A 17,524-nucleotide genomic window follows, 5' to 3' on the forward strand; every position below is an offset into this window, starting at 1 on the left:
TCAGAGCAGAGTTTGAAAATTAAGGTCATTTAATGAGCATGTAAAATATGATAAAGTTTACAGTAAAGTACACAGGATGGGGATTGGCAGTAGAACAGAAAGGTAGAATCTGAATGCAGAGATAAAATCAGGTAGTTTGATAAGTTATTGGAGAGGTGAGAAGGGTAATGAAAGCTATTCAATCAAAGGTAAATAAACCAAAGGTAATAAAATGCTGTTCTTTGTGAATTTTAAATATCCTACATCTGTCAGTCTTTAGCCAATGCTTACAGAGCTTGCCACATTTAACACAAAAATCATGAAGTCGTTGTAGTGAAGTTTAAAAACAAGCACAGTACCACAGCTCAGTCCAGAAAACCTCGTGCCTTCTGCACATGAGGAAGAACCTCACTAACTCAAGTTACAGCAGGCAGATCTGGCATGTCCACAGAGATCCTGGATTCCAGGAGAAGCTAACTGCGTAGGATTAAAATCTGGAGAAGGTGCTCCGAAGACCTGCATTTGCATAGCTGGTGATGGCTCCCAGCCCATCAACAGATGTAGCTGTGAGCAGCAACAAGAACAAGCTGTGGTGTAGCAGCCAAAATAGAGAGCCACAGCACTGAAACAGCAACAGGGGGTCGGGGACTCAACACTGGATTAGTCTTTGAAAACAAACCAATAACATATTTAGCCCGCGGAGGAGCATAAGCAAATTTTGGAAACCAAAAGCAATGAAAAAGTGATGATAATTCCTCAGATTTCTAGAAGCCAGCCTCGGCTAGAAAGTGGAAATGTTAAGAATGCTTTAAAAAAAATCCAGAGGGGGGAAAAAAGACAAGAACAGCTGCAATGCTGCTTCTCATGTGTGCAAGATGTGCATTGCAGGTCTCCTAACTTCACCAAAACAGTCACCAAACCCTGATTTTCTGCACCCTGTTCTGCCTTTCCTCCTGCTAACAGTGTGTGCTGTGCTTTGCTCCCCGCGGAGGAAGGCGTGGGGCTCCGGGGGCGTGTTGCAGTCACTGGTCTAATCAAACACCAAGTGTGACGTTCCAAAAACACCCCAGCCTTTGATTCAGCCCAGAAACGGCGGTAGCTGAAGTAATTCCTATTATTCCTGGTCTCTACTACCCACTGATGCCCTTCTGCAGTTCTGTGCTGCAGCAAGGGACAGAATCAGGGAGGTATCGGGTCATGAGAAACCAAAAATACATGAAGGGCTGCGGTAAAAAACACCTTTCACAAACGATGAGATAAAGGGGAGAAAAGTCACCACGAAGAACTCTGTACCCCGATGTCAGTTGTCCTGATCGCTGTGTGCTCAAATGTCTTTTTTTGCCCAGGTATCTCTGGGTTTCTCGAGGTGCTGTGTGCACGCAAAGGCTCCTTGTGTTTGGCACTGAAAGTGAGCAGAGTGATTCGACCTCCCACTTTCCGCTCTCCTAAGCAGGGCGGTAGAGACGCCAGCTCGTTAGGTAATCTGTGTATTCAGAGAGGGTCAGGAAAGGAAACCTCGGGACTTTTCTATTGCCTGATGGAAATCGCTTGGCATTTAAGCAAGCGCTCAGTACCAGTGGGGTCACTGCTGCAGCAGGCAGGCATCAAAGAGAAACTCCGTGGTAATCTCTCGGTGTCCTGCTCTCAGGTTTTCAAACACACAAAATTCCGCGTCCAGGCTCGGCCCTTGAGTGCTGTAATAAAGTCCTAATCGAGTGCAAGCAGCAGTGATTATTGCTCACTGAGCTTTCTCTGTACAAACCCACGCAGCTTACCGAAGCTGGATTTCCTTTTTTCCCAAGGTTTTTTGACTTTTCAAACCTCTTGAAAGAGATCTGTCAGAGAACAGGTGATTCCAGAACTTGCAAAAGCATCTAAACCATTTACATGTGAATGCTGTGATAAAAGCTCAAAGGAGGAGACTCCTGTTAGGAAATCCTTTGGAGAAAAACCACATCGTTCACTTGGGTGGATGTTACTCTGTCGTTCACACAAAGGGTTTCGGATGTGCTCAGTCTAGCTTGGTAGAATCACTTTACAACGATGATTCAAAGCTCAGACATTTGTGTTGAGGAATCAACAAAGCACAAAATAATAAATAAATTTTAAAAAGTCGGTAGATAAACCAGGAGAGAAGCCTGTTCACAGGCAAAAGATTCCAAGCAGGACCATTAGTTCAAGAACAAACAACTTGTAGACACAGCAGAGCAGGGAGAAGAAATGAAGATTTTATTTTCTTACCTCAGGAACACCAGGGTGCAGGGCATTCACACTGACAGCAGGAAGCAGTAACAAGCACACTCCAGAGAAGTAGTTCCTCCTTTTCTTGATTCACAGCAATTTTGCCGTTTTGTGGGGTTTTCTTGAAGGACACTTAGATGAGATCACCAGAAGATGTATGTAAGGCAGGTTTCTTGAGGTTTTTTCCCTAACTTTGATCAGCATTATAGTACTATTCTATACACTGTACAAGCAAAACACTTCAATACAGCAAGAAAGGCCTATAAAGAGAGAAGAAAAATTAAATAGGCCTGAGGTACAGGAAAGGTGACATCCAGTCTTACACTTGCCAGGATACCAAGAGAGATTCTGTAAAGCCCAGCATCTGCTTCCTGAGCTCCCTTCTCCAACCCCTGCCTCCCCATGCACCTCTTAAGCAGCGCAGGAAATTCCTGCTGCCTGCACCTCATGACTCACCTTGCTCAGCATTCTGCCGACTCAGCAGCCTCTGGAAACTGCACCCTTCCCTTCTTTCTGCCCCACCCTTCCCCATCCCAATTCGAGGGCTGGAGGAAGAGGCTGCCATCTGTCATTGCTTCAAGTGAGCAGCGCTGGGTTCTCACCCTTCCCTTCAGACTGGGCTGAAATTGCCTTGTAATGCAATTCTGACCCCACCCTCTCCTGCATCACCCAGTTAATTCTCCCTTTAAACTCAGCTTCCATGCTCTTTTCTTTTTTAAAGCTGCCTTTAATCTTTGTCGGTGCTGTCTGCTTAGAAACCATGACTCTGAGAAACTACAAGCCATGCTTAGGCTGGGCCAACCAGAAGAAGGCTGCAGGGAATGCATGTTGGGAAAGGGTCCCTCTTCCCTCCCTAGGAGTGTTGAGCCCTCTCTGGGATTGTAACTGGCTTTGAAAAACATTTTGCAGCAAAATGAATTCTTGATACTGTTTGGGACCTTCTTCCTGCTCTGCCCTGCCCCTGCTTTGTGTCACGCTGATCTGCTGCCTCTTCTCTGGTGCCAGCACAGCTGTCCCTGAAATTCCTGCCATGATCTAGACCAGGGAACTGCTTTTAGTGGTAACTAGGAGGAAAAAAATAAAATGGCATTCTGTTCCTGTTACGTCATGAAGCTTCAGAAAACTCCAAACAGCTCAGTCAAATGTAACTCTCTGGGGATGGGGAAAAGAGGAACAAAAAAAGTTAAAAACTTGCTAAGGTGACATAAAGAACCAGGGGTTACTTCAGGAATGGAAAACCCCATTCTGTCATTCTGGAGCTCATCCAAAAGCTCATCCTAACATTAATTCTATTTGCACTTGTGGTAAACTCCAGCCAGCCCAGTGGAGATGAGGGCATCTCTGCTTTAAGCCATCAATAAACACCAACAGTAAGAGGAAGGCCATGTTCCACAGATATCCTGATGTATTTGAAAGAAATCAGATACCTTACAAGTAGATGAAACCTCTAAAATGCACACTAATTGATGCTCAATTTGTTGTCAAATTATATTGAAGGAAAACAGGAAATGCAAAATAATACAGCCTGAAAATTTCTTGTAAGTGAAAGATTAAAAAGCTATGAGTTCAAGGCATGAGGAGGCCTTGTCATATGGTTCATTGATGTGCTCTACAGGTTGCTGTAAAACCTGAAATATAAGCACAGAATTTCAAGTAGGTACTATTCAGCTGTGATATCTTGTTAGTTATTATAGATACCACTGAGAATGAACTCAGAATTTGCTTCAGAAATAAAAGCTGCTCTCAGTACATTTGCACTGGTATGGCTGAGTATTAATCCTGTCACCCCATGTCCCTCAATTTTTGTGACTCCCAGGGACTTGCATAAGTACACACTAAAAGTGCATTGTGCTTTTCTTTGAAACTACTGGGAAAGTTTTTCGAGCGGAAAATTTAAATAACTGATGCAATATATCATATAAACAAGTAAAACAGTAATATATGTGGGACCATACAAGCAAATATACCAACTTTTCTCTGTCATCAGTATTGTCAATATTTTTATTTATGACTAAAAAATCTACATAAATTATCAGAAATAATTTCTTTTCCTCCCAAAGTATGTTAAACCTCCTTGTGTATATTTTCTTTTTGGCACAGTTTGCTCTTTTTCAGTAAAGGCAGCCAAAATTCTTAAGTCTCAGAAGAATCAACATCCTTAAATGCTGTAATTTAGATTCATTTTAGCCAGAGATAATTAAAATATTTGCTTCCAGATTACAGAGTCTTTACATGCTGTTAATTTGGGGAATTGGTTTTCTCAACATTCTTATGCAAAACAGAACTGGATTCCAGCTTTAAATGAAGGTGTGTGCCTGAGCACATGTAGAGGGTTGTCACCAGGATGTCCATTTATTTTCTGCAGAAATAAATTTGGTGCAGATCCTCACAGTAAAACCAGGGGAGGCCATCCCAGCTGAGGGGGCAATTCTGCACAAGCACACTAGGCAGTAAATCCTGGGTTTTTTCCCTAAAAATATGGATGTGAAGTCAGGAGCAGAGTTGTTTTTTTTTTTTGCACACATGGAAATTCTTTTCAAAAACCATAGAAGTAATCAAGATCTTGCATGTTGCAAAACCGGTGTGTAACCATTAAAACCAAACAGAGATGCATAATTAATTGAATGCTAATTAAATACAAATCACAGCTTGGAAGGAGTACAAGTTTACAACAGCTTTTCCTTGTTCTAGGATTACTTTAAAACTCCCCTTCTTCAATTTGTAGGGGTAAGCAGAATATGGGTTTTCCATAGAAGGGTTTTAGATTTCTTTAAATTAATGTTTCATAAAATTTAAACAAAAATCCCCTTGCAGAAATCTAGTTATAAAGTTTATGTGCTTTTTTTTTTCTTTTTTTCTTGAAAGAATCTCTTATCTTTCCAAGATCAAACCCTTGTGAACACATGTCCTAACAAACAAAGTTCTCAGCTTCCCAGAATATGCTGTGGTGGCCCCAGCAAGGGGCCCTGAAGATAATGAAGGGAGTGGAACATGTCAGATGAGGAGCAGCTGAGAGAGCTGGGACTGTCCAGCCCCAAAAAGTGATGGCTCAGGGGGATCTTACCAAGGTATAAATATCTGAGAGGGGAAGTAAAGAAATGGAGCCAGACTTAGTGGTGTCTGGTAAGGGCAAGAGTCAATGGTCACAAACTGAGATGCAGAACATTAATCCTATTTAAATGTAAGAAGAAACTTTTTCACTTTCAAGCAGCGGGAAAGATTGCCCAGAGAGGTTGTGGCATTGCTGTTTGTGAAGTTATTCAAACCACATCTGGACATGGTCCTGAGCAGCCTGTTCCAGCTCTTGCTGCTTGGAGCAGGGTCTTGGACTCTATGATCTCCTGAGGTGCCTTCCAACCTTAACTTTTCTGTGATTCTGTAAAATTCAGATATTATTCTCATGTTACACAGAGACACAGGCTTTGCTAAATATGCAAAGCCAGTATTTTTCTGGGTTCCCAAATATCACCATGTACCCTGGCTTTGCCCCAGCCTTACGTGGGGATGAAAATCCTAATTGACACCACTCCTGCCTTGCAGTGTGCCTTGTAAAGATGGGAAGGGAGTCCTGGTGGAGCCATAGCAGCTGAGTTGGGCTGTGTGACTGGGACCAAGCCCTGAGTCCCTGCAGGCAGATCTGGATGCAGCCTGAATGGCTCCATTCAGAATTCCCAAGCTGGCCAAGTTTAGGGACCTGCTACATCCCCTGAGATTAGAAATGACAAGCAAGTGAGATTATATGTTTTGCCAGATCTTGGCAGGCTAGAGACCTAAGGGAGAGAGGTTATCCTTAAGAGAGGCATTTATCACACACTCTGGCCTGCCTTGAGCAAGATACTGCTTGGAGAAGATTTCCCAAAACCTTAACAACCTGGACAATTCATCTTCTCTCCCCACTGCTCTGCTTATGCTACAAGAAAAAAAATCATGTAATGGGAAGTTTATCAAACAGCTAGATATGTACAGAATTAATTAATTTAAATAGAATTTATTATTTGGTAGTCCTGAGCACAAGCAAACACATGAATTTCAGAAAAGTTCAGAATTGCATCTGAAGATGTGAATTGCCATTATTTGGGCATTCACTGAACAGAGAAGTCGTACTCAAATTAATCAAAACTAATTTAACAATTACAAAACCAGCAGGATGACTTCATTGTCGTTTGCCACTAATGACAAATGTTTATTACAGATAGTGTATTTGTCTTCTGAGCTATTAAAACCCCGTTTGCTATTCATAACTCCTCAAACCTTTCCTGTAAGACGAAGGATCCATCATGTTCATGGAAAATAAGCCAAGCTTGTAGAAGTACAGCACCCCTCCCTATTCTCAATCAATCAAATCTGAGAGAGAGAGAGGGAGACTGATGAGAACAACCTACTTTTCTGTGCGTGGCATTCACTGAATGTGAAAAGGGGTTTCAGCAGGACCGAGAAAGTAGCTGTTGTCATGACAGCACCGGGAAGCCCAGGGACTGAAAAGATCTTCATCAGCTCACTGCAGCAATGCTGTGCCAAAGGAACTGTGCTGCCTGTCTGCAGGCTGACAACAGAGCCAGGGGAATGCCTGCTTGTCAAACCTCCCTGGTTTTACTCTGCAAACTTCCCCACTCCTGGCCTCTGAAGCTGCAATGCAGTTGCAATCTGGCAAGAACGGATCTCTCCTGCCCCCCTCCTTCCCCTTCAGTACTCCCCACGCTTTCTGTTTCTCTCTCTGGTTTAACAAGGACAGCACCCAGCCTTCCTGCACTCTCTTTCTCCACAAAAATGCCATGCTGAAGGCAGCAGTAGCCTGTAAAAAACCCAGTCAAACACCAGCTCATTCTGCAGTCCAGCTCCATTGATGTCATGCCTGCCACTCCTGCATCCTCAGTGCGAGGGGGCAGCGTGTCTGTGTGCTCTGCTGCTCACCTGGTAGCTCTGGGGCAAGAGGCTGAGGATTTCTGTGGCAGGATCTGCTCCTTGGGGTCATACCCTGTGCAGGGATGGAATGTTACCTGCTCAGCTCTGGCCACTCCAAGTCAATATATCACTTTTCACACTGAGTTAGGCAGCCTGCTGGCTGTGCTTACTGTAATCACCACCAGCACAAGTTTTCGGAGACCTGCAAGGACTGTTCTATTCCCAGAGGAGTTTTATTTTACAGAAATGACTAAAAATGGTTGCTGCACAGGTGAAATCCTCATAATTTAGACAAGGAAAGAGAAAGTAAGGTCTTTTTGGCTGTGCACATATTGATGGAGTTCTGGTGCTGTTTATTTGAAGCAGTGGGAAATGAGAATATTTGGAAACTTGTGTTATGCCCCCACTGGCTATCACTGATGGAATGAAAACTGAGATTGAGTGCTTTACACCCAATCTTGCAGCAGCCACCTTTATTGCAAACAAAATGCTCAGAGAGATGTGCCCTCAGAGGAATTTTACAGGCTTTGTCTGAAACTTTGGCATCTCTGGTATTGATTGCAAAATTCACATTGACCTCAGCAGGGCCAGACTGTCAAACTCAACCTGAGAGCTGGGCAACTAAGGAGTTTGGAGGAACCCACAGCAAATCCTGATATCCTGATATTATTGATGGCTGCTAGGAGGTGGGGACTTGGCCCCTACTGCACAGGAGAGCCCAAGTTGCACTGTATTCAGATTTCCACCCTCCATCAGCCAGAATTTCAATAGTTCAGAAGTCCACTCTCTCAGGAAGCCTGGAATATATGGCAGAATTGGGAGATGTAGATCCTAAATTAGCTCAATGCCCCGATGCTGTGCCCTGTGGATGCACTGCATGTCCTCTAATAGGCAAAGCAGTGATTCCTGTCTCCTGAACTCTATTCCCAGCTCAGCTGCTCCCAGATTCTCCAAACAGCTGACTGCATAGGGGTGGGCAAAGCATTTTAGCATGTTGTTATGCAGAAATCTGTGCATAGTTAGGATATGCTTAAGAGTCTCTTTCCCAGCACTGCTCTGAGGTGCAGTTCTTTGCCTTTGAAGCCTTCCAGTGAAAGCTGCTGTTAAACCCACACATGGAGTGTTCTCAACAGGGACGGGCCTGGCTTTTAATGACATAATGCTTTTGAATCTAGTCAGTCTTTTAAAACTGGTTTTATTTTCAGTCAAGGTGAACATTATGTGCTTGATGATTTTTGCCCCGTGACACATCCAACCAAATTCAAGAAACAAATACTATCCTAACAAATACTATCCTGTTTTCTAGGCAGATCAGTGCCCCAAAACAACCTCATATAATACTGAAGTTTTAGTAGGAAAAGGGGCACTATATATTCTTGGCAAGCTGTTGCTATAGAGGCATACTGTCAGCAGCAGCTTGGCTTTATACTGCATTTAACTGGATAATTTATCAGAACCATCAATTTGCAGTTGAATTTCTGTACGGGTTTGGAAATGCTAAGCATTTGTTTCATCTCAGTGAAAAGCAGACTTAGCTATTTAGAGCCTGGAAAATAAGGAGACTTTTCAGAGCAAGGTGAAAAAGAGATGATTTTAAATGTGGTGAATCTTACAGTCCATGTCTACATAAAACTGGGCTCTCTTAAATTGAGAAAGCTATTTGATTTAGGTTGTGCTAGTGCATAAGAGGTACAACAAAGAGGGATGTATTCTAAAGTGTAACTCAGGCACTGAAAGCATTAAGGTATCAGCTCTGTAGAGAGCCATGACCTACTTCTGCCTTGTTTCTTCCAAGGAAAATCCTTTGGCACCACTTCAGGCCATGGTTTCTGTTCTCCTTGCTATCTTGAGGACCTGATCTTACACAAAAGTTCCTCAGACACGTTCACATCCCAGTTTCTCAAGTCCAAGTTTCATGTAGAGAGGAAGCAAAGCAGCCAATTTAAAATGGGACTTTACATTCTCCTCACCATCCTCAATAAAACATAAATTAAGTGCTGGACCAATGTCCATGAACCACTTGTGTTTCAGATTTTTTATAACAGTTCATATTTTGGAGGTCTTTTGGATATGAATGCAGTCAGATTTTGGGACTTTCTTATATTGCAGTAAGTGATCTCAGTCCACCACCTGCACTGCACTATGGTAACTCCTTTTGGCACACTGCATGCATATTCTTTTCCATTACATGCAGCATATTCTCATCAGCTGATGTTCTACAGTAAAATCTCAACAACTCAGCTTATATCACGCTTAACAAAGTATGACAAAATAAATGCTGGTTTAAAAGCCATATAAATATTGAAACACGAAGCATTTAAAAGTTACTCCCCTCTTCCCTGATCTAATTATACTATTAATAAGCAACATGCAGAATTTCATCTGAGATGTATGAACCACAAGAGATCAGATTCTCACACAAATTCTCTCCTGTATCATAATGATTGCAGTGTGAGCGTGTTTAACTTTAAATCATGCAATGTGTTCACCTGAAACCAAAAGGGCTGTTCCCATCTGGGCCCAGATCTGCTGCATCAACACTAATTCTGTTGCCCTGGTTATTTGCAACTGCAGGTTAGGCCAAGAACACATTTTCTCTGTTTTGCAGTAATATGTCTTGCAGTTCCAGTGTAATACCTTTGTTCCCTTTTTATCTTTAATTGTTGCTGTGCACCATTAAGCAGCAACATCACGATATTTAGAAATCACTTTGTCTTTCCATTTGGTGAAGCAACTCCATTTTATGGGCAAAGGAAGGCTCTGAGATGTGGCTGCAACCTTGCAACGAAACCTGTTTATGCAAGGTCCTATGAAGAACTTCTTTCATTTAGGTTAAAGGATCAAGTCCTTAACATTTGAAAATGCACAGTAAACACACAACACTGCATCACTGAGTAGCAAGGTTAATAAAAATACAGCCTGGCATTAACATTAAAAGGGCTCTAATTTTTTTCTTCACAGGTAATTAGTTCACACAATGAAATAATCTCCTTTCTTATCCTGGAAACACATGCATAAAACAGCTCAGATAACATCATTTACATACAGGCTGCTGCATCCGCATGTTAATGTCTGGCAGTGAAAAGTTCAGACAAGTTTGTAATCCCCGATTTCCTGCGCGTGCTCGGCACCCAGATTCCCAGAAGGAAGGGAGAGGGATACTAAATATTCCTGAGATGACAGGTCAGCTGCAGCCCGCCACATCTGGGCAGCTTGCACAGTTACAGAGCTTCTGAGAAATCTCCAGACAGTCCTAGACATTTTTTTTTTAAACCCATCGTGGTATTTGTTCCTTTTGTCAGTCACTTCTGGCCATGGCCATCACCCTAAGCCCATTGTGCTGCCGCCGCTGGCTTTGTCCGCCTCGCTCCATCGCGTGGTACCGGAGCAATCTGCATTCCCATTTAAAGCACTATCATGTCACCCATCAGCGATCGCTCGCTTTCATCCCCCAAAACTCCCACACAATGGCAACCACGCCGAGAGGACAAAGGGCCGGGCAGAGGGGGAAAGGGAGGGAAAGAAGCAGCAGCTGCAGCGGGGCTAACTTTGCTCTGCCGGGGTCCTTCTGGGTGAGCTCTTGAACTTGGACTGAAAACATCCCTTCAACTCCTGCTTCCCCTCCTAACACAGCTTCTGTGCCCAGGGCAGGCACTGGAAGGAAGCTTGGCAGCTCCTGCATCCAGGCCAACAGGTAATGAGGGTGTTTTTGCAGCCGTGCCCTCGGCCAGCTGCAGGAAAAAGGGAGGGAAAGCCTCCTCCTGCAGGGATACTGATCGCCAGCAGCGCTCTCCAAAACACCAATCCAGCCTGCTGGGCAGCCTGCATCTACAATCTACAAAAAGTAGAAAATGTACAGCTCCTTCAGCAGTTGTTGGAGGCAGCCACCCATTGAAGTGCACAGCAATCCGGTTTTTTGTTCAGAGACGCAGGTACAGAACCCAAGGGTTTGGGAATCGCTGGAGAGTCTGCAGCGCTAAAGCTTTAACGAGGATTCATTCCCGAGCACTCACATCCCCTTAAGAGTTTGGAGCTATCAGCTGTAGAGACCTTAGAATTCACACACCGCCTCTGATTAATTGCCTGAAAATGTTATAAAAGTCAGGGATTTCTGTTTGCAGGTGAAATAACTGCAGTGCTCCAGCCTGGGAACAGGCAGCCAGGGGAGGGTGGATGGGAAGCACTCCTGTGAAACAGGCACGGCTCAAAGCAAGGCTTTAGAGTCCCACTTCTTACAAACATGACCCAGCTGTGCTCCTTGGGGTCCACAAGATTTTAATGAGGCAAAATGTTCAAAATGTCACGACCTCTGTTCTCCCTTATCCTGAAATCTGGATGATGGAAATGAAGTGGAGCTTAGCTAGGTTATATTTAGCTGATCACACAGAATGCAATAGCTTTAAGATCATGAAATAAAAGTTTTAAAATAAAAAGCTGTGAGGTCAGAGTAGTTATACCCCCAAATCAGCTTATATAAGCAAGCGTGGTTTTCCCAGGGTTGTAGTCCTTGAATATTACTTAATTCCTCTTCACTAAGGCAGTCTCCAAAATGGCTGAGGCTGGTTGGTTAATTTGTAGCTGCTACCTTGTAAATAGTGGTCAGGATTTCACACATTATCCGGGCACTTTGTCTTTATTAAAAATATTTATTATTTGTAGGCACAATATACTAGAAGCAGTAGTTACAAAAAATTATAGGTCTGCTGGCACAGGCTAAGAAAACAGCCAGGAATGTTATTCAAAGGTGATTTTGGTTTCCAGGCAATTTCCCTGCTCACAAAATGACACCTCCTGCTAGACCTGACTCCTACAAACTGGCTTCCTTGCAGTACCAGCCCTTGCATGTGCAAACTCTCTGAGACATTCTCCAGGTAGCCAAAAACCAAACACAAAATAACATCAGGAAACATTCATCAGAAAGTTCAGCTTTTTTCCCCTCTGTCTAGATATGAGCATTTCAGTGTATAAAAAGAGTAAACCCAACAGCCATTAACAGCTGTTTCCTAGACTGGCAGATGAGCATACTAAAAAAAGAAAAAAGTAAATAAAAAATAATTCGTGTTTAAAGCTAAAACATCTGAAACAGCCTCCATGTTCTTGCTGACTTGGGACTTTACCAAGAAGAAAGTTGCACAGTATGAAGCACTCAACTTACATGTGTAATCAGTGTCAAGACTCACCAGAAATTCACATTGTAAAGAAGTGATTTATGAGATGAGTTGCTGAATTTTTGCAGTCTTTTTCCCCCCTCAATTTCTTTGAAATGTACTGTCAATTAATGATAATTTTCTCAAACAAATTCTTAGGTGTTTGTTTATATACCTAATTATTTTATATCTAGTAAGGTGACTATTACTTAGAAAAAAGTTTTTTTCTAAATAGACTCCACTGCTGAAAATAAAGAAAATTTACATGCAAGTTACTTGGGAATCTTGGGTGTCTCTCATTGCATGCTTTGACTCAATCTTTCAGGATGATAAGCACCTGCAGATTTCCACCACTCCAAACAAGAAACTGATTGCCTGGATTCAGCTACTCACATAGGGACAGACAGCTGTGGTGTGGAAAAGGCAGTTTTTCTCCCAGATAAGGAATGGAGAATATTTTACAAATTGGGCTGTGATGGATGTAAAGATGCAGAATAGAGTCCAGTACAGCACCACTTACTTCACTGACACAGAGCAGATAACAGCACATGAGGATGAGGTATTTTCCTGAAAGTTTTCATTGAGCAAACCTTGAGGCTGTAAGTAAATCTTCCTTGTTCTACATATAAAGTTAAACATGCAAAGTCTGCTTTTTTTTTTTTTTCTTTCTTTTTTTAAACAGTACTTATTTTACCTTCAAAAGAGCAAGAGGGTGTTTCCATTTTTAGTCTGAAATACTTTGAAGTATTCCTGTTCCAGAGAACAGGGATCTGGATAGTATTTGACAAAAAGAAAAAAATTAATTCCTTACTTTCATTTTGGTTTCAGTAATAAAGAAGTTAATGATCCCACATCTGGTTTTGTCCAGATATACTCTACAGCAGCCCACTGAAAACAGCACTGTTTGCTTCTAGTTTTATCCCAAACAGAACCTAATCCAGCCTAAATAAGTGTTCTTAAGCACATCCCTAGCCAGACTGCCATACGAGGCAATTGGCAACCTCTGTGCTGATGTCACTTACCCAGAGCTGCAATTAAGAGTTGCCTGCAGTTTCACCACACCAGCCAGATAATATTTAGACAGACCTTAAAAACATTTTCTTTGGTATACCACAGAATGAAGGAACACCACAAAAAAGCACTAAAATCTTCATTCCACAAGTAACATTTGAATGCTGACACATCTGTAACAGCTGGGTAATCAGTTGTGCATGACAAGTTCAGAAAGCAGCTGCTTTTAGCCTTTCTTTTGGGTCAGGCATTTGTTTGCAGCCACCAGTATATTCTGTTTTATTTTGTAGCAGCTTCTTCAGTGTTCCCATATGGACAAGCCAACAGCTCCTAGGATATACCAGCAAGCATTTATAATGTTCTTTAGAAGAAATGAAGGCCAGATGTTGCTTTGTTATCTCCATGTGCATCCTTAAAAAAGTTAGATGAAATTGTTTCAGATATATTATCAATGCCAGGTACAGGCAATTTGTTTATTGGCCGTTTAAATGTCAACTTTCTAAAGGACAGAAAATAATGTTTTAACTTAGGATTCAAACTGATGTAAGATTTAACTACCCTGGAAAAACTTCAGAAAATAATTATAGAACAATCCAGGATCACAGGGATAAAATAGTACTGTGTAGAAAAGACATGATGAGCCATTTCTGAGATCTGAATGAGTACTACTTATGGTTTATTAGAAAAAGAAAAATAAAACCCCTCCACCTTATCTTTAAAATATAATGAAAAGTTTGAAGTAAGACTAATCCAACAGCACCACTGATTAAAGGTCTTCTATTCTGCTACTTTGCTCACCCAGGGTACAACTTAATCCACTAGTCTAAGTCCTAGAGAGCTTAATAAATCTGTTACTGACAGTGTAATTCATTAATGTTTTTCATGTATGCACTCCTGCTACATCCAGTGGATCCGATGGGGTGGATAAGAATTCTGTCACAGACTGTCCAATTAATGTGATTTAGATTGAAAGGTGCAAGGTTTTTTTTCTGATTTCCTGAAAACAGAACCTTACTGGATTCATTTTATGATGCATATTTCTGAGGAAATGTGAACTGAGAACTACTTTTTCCACCTCAGTGATAACATAACAAGGTTTGGGTTTCAGCTGCCTGGTGAGGTCTTTCCCTTTGAGCCAGTCCACAACATACAAAAACTGCCAAGACACCAACTATAACTTTTTGAGTAATGTCACTTTATTAAGAGACTTTAAAGATTCACATTCTCTAGTAGCCTTGGAACAATGCAAATGGTGAACAAAAGACAAAAATAGATGTAATTGGTTCTGAAAAGCATGAACATCTGTAGAGAATGTGTTGCATTATTCCTAAGGACTCTTGCTTTTGAAAAAAAAAGCACGTTTGATATATACAAGTGTCAGTGCAATAGCCAATAAAGCAATCAGTCAGAAATATAAAAATATCCTAGATACAAACTTAAAATAGATGTTTGAAGGCTGACCATATCAGTATTCTGATATTTCTATATCTCAGGAGTATGATCACTGGGATGAGTTATTCTGATGAGGTAAGAAACAGTAGATGCTCTGTGATAACACAAAGCCATACATTTATTATTATTTTTCTCCATAAGACAAAAAAATAGAGCACCCAATGAAACTCCAAGTCTTTGCAGCAAATGCCCACAGGAAGTGAAATTATAGTCTATGATCATTACTGCATTCCTGCATCATTCACCTTTGCTGTCTTTGCCAATAGTTCTATCAGCAAAACTTGCTCATTCTCCCCCCCTTGCCCAGCTCCATTACAAACTACATGTTCCTTGCAGATATACCAAACCAACAACTGCTTTAGACACAGGCAACATCTATAAATGTCCAAAAATCACTTAGTCATTCTTTCCTTCATTGGTTGCAATTCTTTTCTTGGCAGCAAGGGCAGAAAGAGATTGCAAAACTTGACAGCAAACAGCTCTCTTGAGAAGGGTTACGGAGAGAACAGGGTGTGTCCTATCTGCTTTGCCTCAGGTGTTCCACTGAACACTTAAGCTTGGCTGGTTGTGCAATAAAATCACATTCCTCTTCTTTGCTGTCTTTTGGGTGGAAGGACGCACTAGTTTGGGGCTGCTGTTCCAAAAAAAGAGGGTGATGTGGTAACTTTTCAGCTTGATGCTGCCTGCATCATCATTCATCCTTCCTTCAGCCACCTCTTCCACTGTGAGCCCTCCAGGCTCTGCTGCTGAATTCTGATCTCTGTTTTTTTAACTTTTCACAGAAAAAGGCAGAACAACAGGTAGCCAGACAACATACTCTGTATCTTTGTGGGAAAGAGCACCAGGAAGAACTGGCAGCAGAGCTGGGAGTGCCAGAAGACTCCAACAAACAAAAATTACCTAGGTAGAGGGGCAATGGTAAAGTAATTTCAAACTGTGAGACATTATCAGGCACTCCTCTATGGAAAAGCACAATGAATTATAAAGCTTCTAGAACAGTAATATTAACTTGATCAGGATATGATTTGTATGATTAAAAAAAAAGTACAACAGGGGCTGGCAGCTGCCTTCCTGTGAAACTTGCCTTACCACTTATGGCACACACATGCACTGAAGCACACAGCAGCTGCCTGAACCTGCAAAAGATTCCTTAGCTTTACATCCTAAGATTCAAAAGCTTTCCCTGAAATATTTTTGTTTTCTTAGTTCTTTTCTAACCCTGTTTCGTCTCAGGCAAATTCAGGCAGCTGTGAGAGACGGAACAGCGAAGCTGGTAACATCTGTAGTGTGACAACACTGTGACAGATTATTTCAGGTTTTCTTTCAGTTTCTGGAAGATGCTATGCAGATGCCAAAGCCTCCAGGAATCATCACACTTCTCTCCTTAACCCCAGTGAACTTGGCAATCAGCGTTTGCAAATATTGAATTACTGCTCACCACACCCCACTAAGACAGGCTATTACCTCCCGTGTAAACAGGCAGGGAATGGAAGAGCAGAATGACTAAGTGATTATTCCAGTATCACAACACAAGTCTGGGAGAGCCAGGAGCTGAACCTGTATTTCTTGCATCTCAGTCTCAGGTTGTCTGTTTTGTTCTGTGTTGCAGCCTTAATTCTTTCCTGAAGAGGAAGACTGGAATCTCTTTAAGAGTCTGTCACTGCTACTCTGGTTGACAGGTGATGTTGCCAGTGGGGTAGGAATTGTTGCATTCCCCACATCAAAAGGTGGAACACAGTGTGACATCTGTTTGCTGGAAGAAATACTAACCATACAAGTCCTTAAGAACATCAACATTTATTTAATATGATATAAAAGAAATGGGATATGAACATTCGTATTTGAACAATAATAAGTGGCTTCTCATACTTACATCGTATGTGCTCATTGTATAATATATACACAATGAACATAATTACATTTGTACACAAACTAAGTACTGGATTGAAAACCTGCTTATTGCTGTACACACCCCAACCCCATCAAGGAAAAGCCCAGTACCTCAAAATACCTACACTCCATTTTAGTCAAGAAAAAGGAACCACTAACATTAATGTCTATGTTGACAGAAGTGTGGCAGTAACTGCTGACATTGCAACCTGACCAAGAAATCATTACAGCAGAAACAGGACATCTCTTACTAAGCAGTAATAAAAATGGCACATTTTAAATATATCTATATGTATATATATATAAAAATTTTACAAATAAATTGTTAAAACAATAAATTGTAATGTTGAAAAAGTGTAAAACAAGGTTTAGTGGTGATATGTAAAATTAACCGAGTTATGCATCTAAAAGAAGCAGAAAAATTAAACTTATATGATCCATCATTAAAAGAACATTAAATTCTGAAGAATAGCAAATAAAGTTCTGACTGTAGGCTGCACATTAAAAAGAGCCTTTGTTTTATGTGCACAGAAATCATAGCAGCAAGCTGGTATCAGGAGAACAATCTGAAGGTTGTTGAGTGTACATGTGGGCCATTTAAAGCTCTCTTGGAGTAAACATTTTCCAGGAAGTGATAAAACGATGCTCTGTGGCCAAAAGCATCAGAACTATGAATTTCATAGATTTAAAATATACTGTACAATATCTTCTCATATTTTCATAGGTCAGGTCCATACATCTCAGGCATGAATTGTTTCAACAGAAGCCGTTAGTGCTGGAAGACAGACACAGATTAAGTTACTCTATTTTAGCAACAGAGTATCATCTAAAGAACTCAGGGGATTAAACACAGCAAAGAACTCCTGACCTCAATGTAGCAATGCAGGTGTAGAACATAATAA

At 41.5% G+C, this 17,524-nt stretch overlaps 1 protein-coding gene across 5 annotated transcripts in view; it reads right to left on the minus strand.

Annotated features, from left to right (window-relative positions):
- Positions 1 to 14,454: 14,454 nt before the first annotated feature.
- The window catches only part of PLEKHA5 (pleckstrin homology domain containing A5), a 159,403-nt gene continuing 156,333 nt past the window's right edge, over positions 14,455 to 17,524 (minus strand). For all 5 annotated transcript variants that reach the window (XM_066550907.1, XM_066550906.1, XM_066550909.1 and 2 more), the window contains one exon: positions 14,455 to 17,397. The gene's annotated coding sequence lies outside the window, so the exon portion shown is untranslated. The remainder of the gene's footprint in view (positions 17,398 to 17,524) is intronic.

The sequence above is a fragment of the Molothrus aeneus genome, chromosome 5 (genome assembly GCF_037042795.1).
Source record: "Molothrus aeneus isolate 106 chromosome 5, BPBGC_Maene_1.0, whole genome shotgun sequence".
Classification (NCBI taxonomy): domain Eukaryota; kingdom Metazoa; phylum Chordata; class Aves; order Passeriformes; family Icteridae; genus Molothrus; species Molothrus aeneus.